This window comes from Ascidiella aspersa, chromosome 6 (genome assembly GCF_963924565.1).
Source record: "Ascidiella aspersa chromosome 6, kaAscAspe10.2, whole genome shotgun sequence".
Classification (NCBI taxonomy): Eukaryota; Metazoa; Chordata; class Ascidiacea; order Phlebobranchia; family Ascidiidae; genus Ascidiella; species Ascidiella aspersa.
In genome coordinates this window covers 26,263,524-26,271,480 of record NC_139452.1, presented here as the reverse complement: position 1 = coordinate 26,271,480, position 7,957 = coordinate 26,263,524, and the positions used below count along the sequence as shown (strand labels likewise).

The 7,957-nt window shown below is 37.0% G+C and overlaps 2 pseudogenes; one reads left to right on the top strand and one right to left on the bottom strand.

Moving 5' to 3' along the window:
* The first annotated feature begins 580 nt into the window (after positions 1-580).
* On the top strand, positions 581-2,595 carry LOC146141026 (protein O-linked-mannose beta-1,2-N-acetylglucosaminyltransferase 1 pseudogene; annotated as a pseudogene).
* A 112-nt stretch (positions 2,596-2,707) lies between these two features.
* LOC146141025 (choline/ethanolamine transporter flvcr2b-like) lies at positions 2,708-5,679 on the bottom strand (annotated as a pseudogene).
* Between the last annotated feature and the right edge of the window lie 2,278 nt (positions 5,680-7,957).

Genomic DNA, 7,957 nt, shown 5'->3' with positions numbered 1-7,957 from the left:
AAAAACTGATTTTACTGCTAAAATTGGAGACACTTTTACACTAAGTAAGGATCTCAACTATAGAGCTTTTATCATAAAACGCATAAGTGAAATTAAGTAAATTAAATTCTAGTTGGGTTGTTTCGTGCAAGTATGGAGTGGACCAACACACTTTTGCTTTTCATATTAATTTTTTCATGTTGATCAATTTTTAAACGAACATTTATACACCCTCACTCTGGCTCCCTGAATAACTGGTGATCGAGTCATGGCTCTATTTGAAGTATTGAGTGAGTTATTTCTATGCAAGTCACTTTTGGCACGCCTAAATTTTAGGGCTAAATATTGCTATTTACTTATTTTCATCAATATAAAAAATAGATATATTTCAATAATATTTTTGATAAAAGTCAGATTGCTTGCTAAGTTAGATTTTTTTAAGTAATGTTTTAAAATTTCTGAATGATAGAAGATATTATACGGTAAAATTTTAAGCTGCACGAGCACTTTCTTTCGGTCAAACTTCTCAAAGTTGTTGTTTTCAACTACTTACAAATATTTGGATTTTTTAACAGTTTTTACTTATTTTATAGATGTTTGAGCAAATTTATAGGAAATATTCCTACTGGTATTTCCTAAGAAGAAATCATATAAAACATTGCGCTAAAATCACATGCGGTTTATTCCTGGTCATTCTGATTATTTTGAAGATTCAGAAGATTATTAACCTGAATAATGCCATTCAAGAAACCAAGTTTTTACTGCAAAGAAATGAACTTAGATTGCACAAAGATTCAGTTGAAATTGGAAAACCTTTGAACATTATCGAAAAACATGCTGCAATTATTGAAACTCTTTGCAGCAAAAACACTGTTAAATTGGCGATTAATGGTGATATCTTGTACGAACATTTTGATGAAAAATCAGGGCGTGGATTGCATATTTTAATCGTTGATCCGAAATTATTTCATTTAATGGGTCACCAAATATTTGACACTTACACAAAAAGTGGCGACAAGAACCTAAATTTGTTTTTGGAGGAAATGAGTAAACGAAATTTGCTTCTAATATTTGCTACGAAAGATGAGGCTTCATTTAGTTTGGGTGACAAAGCAAAGAATGGACTAAAAACGCTTGGCAGTAAGTCCATTGATGAATTAAAATGGAGAAGTCTTTGGTCAATGATTGTGTTTTTGAAGCAAGGCACTGGATATTTGCTCGGTGAAAAAATCAGCCACACAGATAACCTCTCGTCCTGGCCAGAGCCGATGCATTTCAGAGTGATTTTCAACAGCTCATTTGACACAAATCATGAACAAACATGTAAATGGTCTCCTGATGTTCAGCACAGGCTTGAAACATTTTGCAAGAAGTATGTTTTATACAAAGAGCTTTGTTCTTGCAAAACCGATTCAAGTTTTTTTGAAACTGCAAGAAATTTCTCTGAAAATAATGTTTACAACATTCCTGTTGTAATTATAGCGGCAAACCGGCCACAATATTTGTACAAAATGTTGAGGTCACTTCTTTCTGCATCTGGTGTGAACAAAAACATGATTACTATTTTTATCGACGGATTTTACCAAGAACCAATGGATTTGTCAAAAGTTTTTGGTGTGAAGGCAATTTACCATACGCCTTCTGGCACAAGAAATGCTCGCATATCTCAACATTACCTTTCAAGTATCTCAGCAACCTTCTCAAGGTTTCCAGATTCGAAATATGCGATAATTCTAGAAGAAGATTTGCAAGTGTCGTCAGATTTTTTCAAATACTTCAGCCAGACTTTGTGGCTTTTAGAAAAAGACCCATCAATTTATTGCATCTCAGCATGGAACGACCAAGGTTATAATCACACAAGTGAGGATCCAACATTACTTTATCGCGTTGAAACAATGCCGGGATTGGGGTGGATTTTGAAGCGGTCGCTTTTCGAAGAGGAACTGGAACCGATATGGCCGGGGCCGGACAAGCCTTGGGACTGGGACATGTGGATGCGGCACTCGGACATTCGAAAGGGTCGTGAGTGCGTTATACCGGACGTGTCACGTACGTTTCACTTTGGTGAGGTTGGGATTAATATGAACAACAACTTTTATGAAACCTATTTCAAGACAAGGCGACTTAATCAAGATGAAAACGTAGTTCTGAAAAATGTTGAATCTATGGTAAAAATGGAATATGAAAAGCTATTTCATCAACTTGTCAGGAATTCTGTTTTATTAAATCACACAAAAAGTCCATGTGACGCAGATTTTGTGCCAAAGAATTCCGAAAAATCGTACGTTGCCTATTTTAGTACGGACAAAGACGCACATACTTTCATTAAAATTGCAAGGTGCCTAAAAATTTGGGACTTAGATGTGCGCGGTTTTCATAAACATGCTTTCCGAACTTTTATAAGGAAAACAAAGGTTGTGTTTATAGGATATCCACAGTCTGCATTTGGTATTTATAAACCTCCTCATATTGTCCCTATTAAGTAAATATATTGTATACAAATGTTACTGAATGCAATTGCAAGATTTTACCTAAATAACATTGTGTACTTTTGTTCTTATATCAACACTGTGCTCATTCCTTTATTTTGTTTTTTGGTCCTTTTTATAGTATTATGTTTACTTGATGTCAATTGTCAATCAATAGTGTTAGTGGTAGAAATTGGCTTAAAACAAAAATGTACCTTAATAAGAAAACTATTTAATGTGTTATTGTCATTGGAGTAATATTGCCTTAATTGCTGTAATAAAATATAAGAATTGTTTTTTTTAATTATTGTCTGAATAATGTTATTGCCTCAATAAATATGACAGTGATTTTCTTTTTTATTTGAACTGGTATATTCCATAGTCAATTTTATTATGAAATAAATACAAAAGAATGTGTTTAGAAACAATTTACGAATACATGCAAAGACCAATACTAGCATCAAACTCAACACAACAGATAAAGTTAATTTAAGACAGTGAAGCTTCTAATTGCTCTTTGCATGAAAGGTACAAAGGAATGCAATTGCCATGGCAAACAGGAAGTAAATGAGTCATCAGATATAAAACCAATGCAAAATGAATCTTTTGCTTGTTGTTGGATTATATTAAAACAAACTGCCCTTGTATAACAAAAATGTTTTTACTGTATGAATTTTCTAGATTGCATTGTTATTAAAACAGTCATGGATAGTAGTAAATATTGCTGACCCTTCAATTTTAAAGCAACATAAAATTAACACCTTTGTAATGGAATAATGTTGAAATTACAAAAGTTTTTATTTTAAGAAACTTGTACTTCCAACAGAAAATAAATAATAAAATCACAATTATTATTAGAATCTTTCAAATGCAATTAAATTTACACATGTCACCAAACTATATTAACATACATCTGCTAACAAGTGATTCATATTTGCCAATATTGTGGGCCTACCAAGTAGCTAATAGACAACCGCATATTTGACCGGAGTCTCCAGACTCTGGTTTAATTTTTGGCCGGAGTCCTACTCGGGTTATTTTTAACCCACTCAGAAGCCTTGAAGTGTGGGCACAAATTGCTTTACAAAATCCCGGGTTTGCGCTGCAATCTGCACACTGGACTTACATCAATGGTATGTTTATTATTTCAGGTTCATAAATAGCGTTGGTATCACCAAATTTTCTTCCAACCCATAGCACTTGGTGCCTTATTTAGAGCCTTGTTGGTAGCATTAGGCTTAGCATATTTCCTTCCAGCGAAACGCTTGATTTTATCTTGAACTTTCAACATGTTTCACCAGCGGGGTAGTGACTGAGGGGACTTCCCTCTCGCTACGGTTGACCGAGTATCGTTCGTACCTCGGTTTAAGGCAAGAAATGATGAGTGTGGCCACAAGTAGGACTACAGACTGCAGAATAAGCACCCCCATACTCGCAACAGTGTTGTATATGAAGCGGCCAAGCAGGGGAACCAACAGACCCACAAGACTGACAAAGAACGTTATCCAGGCGCCCAGAGCCAGCTCCTTGCAAGGATACATGTGCTGAGCTATTATTTCGTACAAAGCGGTGTAACAAGCTCCGTTAAAGAAGCCATACAGCGCGTTTGTGACGAAACAACCGACCATGTTCTTCGTGGCGATGCTCGCGAGAAATCCGGTCGAAAAAATGGCCATGCTGAAACCAGACGCAACCGCCACGGATTTAAACCTCTTGGTTTTATCCAATACCACACCGCTGACGACTCCCCCAATCAACCCCCCTGTAGCGTACAGTGTGAGTATATGCGATGCCAGTACATTGCTGTCGGTGCTATTCCTCAGTTCAGCGTGCGTCTCTCGTAGTATGTCAGACATCATAAGTACCTCGAGCATGTAGCAAGTCTCAACCAAGCCGAAGCAAAGCACAAGTGTAAGGAAAGTTCGGTCGTGGCAGACAAGCCGCAAGTAGTAGAAAGCTCGCGAGAAGCGGCTCTGCATCTTCAGGTTGTCCACAATCGACAACCTCAACTTCACCGCCTCTGAGAGGCTCGGTGGGAGCTGGGGGGAGTCCTTAATAACCAGTAGATAACCAGTAGGACTATGAAAAGGACTCCACAGGATAGAGTGAAGCAGACCAGGAAGATTACAAGCAGGTGGCTCCTCACGAACTCAGTCCACTCAGATTCGAGCAGCTTGTTCTGGTTGTTCAGGAAATAGGCAGGAACGTTGAAACCGATGATGTTGCCGACGTCAATCCCTCCCAAACAAACCCCAACAGCTGTAGCTACCTCTTCTTTTGGGAACCACAGCGCACCAACCAGTGGAACCATTGTGATGGCCAGGGCATTCGCAAGCCCCATTGAAATCTGACCCAAGAGACTGACAGCGAACAGAGATCGACTTAGAGCTGATGCCAAGTGGCACGCGTAAGCCACTGTGATGCAGAAAGCTGTAACGAGGCAGATCATGTGGAAGTTAAAGTCAAAGTAGGATAGCATGAGCAGTATAGCGAGGCTCGCGAACACACTATCTGCGCTCATGCTTAGGGTCAGCCAGTTAACCTGCTCCCTGGTGACGTTGAAGAACCTCGAGTAAACATTGTCGACAACCCCGAAGCAAGCGCGGTTGTACCCCACAGCGACCAGGAAGAACGTGGCCACAGCAAGCACAAGCCACCGGATCTTGAAGCTTGCGATGCGAACTGTTTCCTCAGAGGAAGCACTTTCGCACTTTTTCTCTCCTTTACGTAGAATCTGCAACTCTGATCCACCCTTCATGCTTTCCGAGTTGTTTTCGGCTGAAAGTCTTTGGGGGCAAAACTAAAAAAAATCCCTTTCTTGAATGGAATAATAAAAAAAACAATTTTTGTTGAAACCCAGGTTTTAAATTAAAACGTTTGTTCTTTTAGTAAAATCTGAAATAAAACTTTTTTTTTTTGAATAATAAAGTCCAACAATTGGAATTCACATTGAGGCTAAAGGTATAAGTTGCTTCAAAGGTTTTCCAAGAAAATCACTCCGTTTTAATTTTAAGTTCAAAATGTTTTTTCATCATCAGATGTTTTGCTTGCTGTTTGTTCTTTTCACAGTTGCAGACACAACGCAGTACGAATGGTGACGTAACAAACGGGATTGTTGACGTGATTGTGTATCGCGTTTCCGCTTCACAGCGAAGTCGCGCGACCCTCTTTGTTTAGTGTTTTCCCAGCAAGCCAACTTAGCTTTAACACTATAATCGCCTAACACACTAACAGTCTACTGGATGAATGAAAACGATGAATGGTGGATGGAAATGTGAAGGAAACACTTGCAAAATGTGATTTCTCTTTATATTAAATAAGTTGCGCAATGGTCTTTTAAGATCAGTCAAAATTAAAAATAAACCAACCGCTTCCTTTTGTTTGTTTGGACGTAGTAACAATATCCAAGCGCATACAGAAGTAGGTAGAATTTTGAACGTTTCGAATGTCTATGTTAAAATGAATAAAGATATATACAAAACGTTCACAAAATGCCACCTACTTTTGTATGGTCTTTAAAATTCATTCAACGTCTAACTTTAACCTCTAACCATTATATAAAGATATATTCGAAACGTTTACGAAATGCTACTTACTTCTGAATGGTGTTAAAAATTAGTTTACGTCTAACTTTATGTTTACATATCTTATGATACATCTAATATAACCCAACCCAACCTTTATTGGAAATATTTCACTTAAATCCACCCGTGACTTTATATGTAATCATTTGTACGAACTTATAACTGTAATAACTCGCAACTTTAACCTCGAATATCAACTAACACAAACAAAAACACACAGGTTTTATATGAGAGTAAAATTTGCTCGGTTCATCTTTACCTTGTAAACTGAGTTAAAAGCCGAAACACTTTGTCTCTACTTTGCACCTTTAGCTTTTAACCTAAATTTAACTAACTTTACGTTGTTTAGAGCGCAACTGCGAGAATCTACTGCGCGCTAATGCAGCGGAAATGTACGACGATTGATTGAGACTTCCTTTGCATCACGTGCCGCCCTCACGCTGATCAGCTGACACAAAAGCACACAAAATTATAATTTGTAACAAACCATACAAGCTCAACAGTTGGTTGTGAGCTGGTCACTACGTACTTAGTCTCCACAAGGACAGAAATGTACAGGTGTTGACTGAAACAAATCGACGCTAGAAACTGGCCCCAACGATGCACAACATTAAAATTTTTAAGCCGGATGATCAATTTACAACAGATAAATTGAAAGCAAAAGATATTTCGTACAATTTCTTCTAAACGCGAGAGCCGAGAATCGGAGAAACAAAGCACATATCACCAAAGTTAACCTGTTTATTTGCCCCTAAATTTACGACAGCTAGTGTTTACAGCGGTAATAAATTTACCACGCTAGATGTCGCTATTAAGTGTAAATCCATCAAATATTTCAGTTTGTGTTTTGCTACAAGCCGGTTGCTGTGCTTGTTGAATGCAAAAAGCTAAGCATTTATCAGGATTTCACGCATTCACTCTATCGCTCAAGCGTTGTTAGCTCTATGACTATGTTGAAAATAAATAAAGAGGTATTCGAAACGTTCAAAACAAAATATGTGTTTGTTTATGTGTTTGTATGTGTTCCTTCTGTTTCAGTTGTGTGTTTGATTTTGTGTTTGTTTATGTCAGTCTTTCTCAAACAGTTCGTAGCCTTAATTTCATTATCCCAAACATGTGAATTTGTACGAATGGAAGCACAATTAAACTGCAGTGACTAAAAATAAACAAATGAAATTAAAACACTCCTGACGTTTGGTGCGTTACAATCTAATCAAACTTCTTTTAAGGGCAAATCGCTGCTCTTTGTGTTTATTCCATTGCTAAAGGTGTAGTTTTAGTGACATTTTCTGGATTTTTTTAACTGAATGGGCCTGTTTGTTATGTATTGTTTTGGGTTTTGTTGTGCGCGTCTATTTGTTATTCCTTGTGTGTTTTGTGACCAGGTTTTAAACAGAATGTTTTATGCAAGAGAAAACTAGCGAAATAATTGAAAAAAAATCAGCTCAGTTAAAAAGCATTTTTTTAAACATTTTTTGAATTGCATTATGCGCTAATACGTAACAAAGAAGCATTGGCTTTTAATGGAACAAGAACACAAAGCATCCAATTTTAACAATAAAGACCGGGACATACTAACGAATTAAAATTAATCGAGTGTAACAGAGTTTATTTGGAATATTTGGTGCTGGCACCTTTTACACTTTAATTAAGTTGAGTAACACGAGACAGCTTAGTGAGGTGTGCGGTAAAATATTTTTTTAATTTCTGCGCGGATTTTATATTCGAAATGAACAACTAAATTTATGGAATTAATAAGATCAAGCTTATGGTACATATATCAGCAAAAAGTCTAGCTTTAATACATATATTCTGTTTATTTTGATACATTTTAGTACATAAGCGGGATAACGCATTCTCGTTTTAATTTTTAACCCGGATGAGGTCAGCTGGTATCTGCTGCCGAACGTGAGGTTATAATTTCAA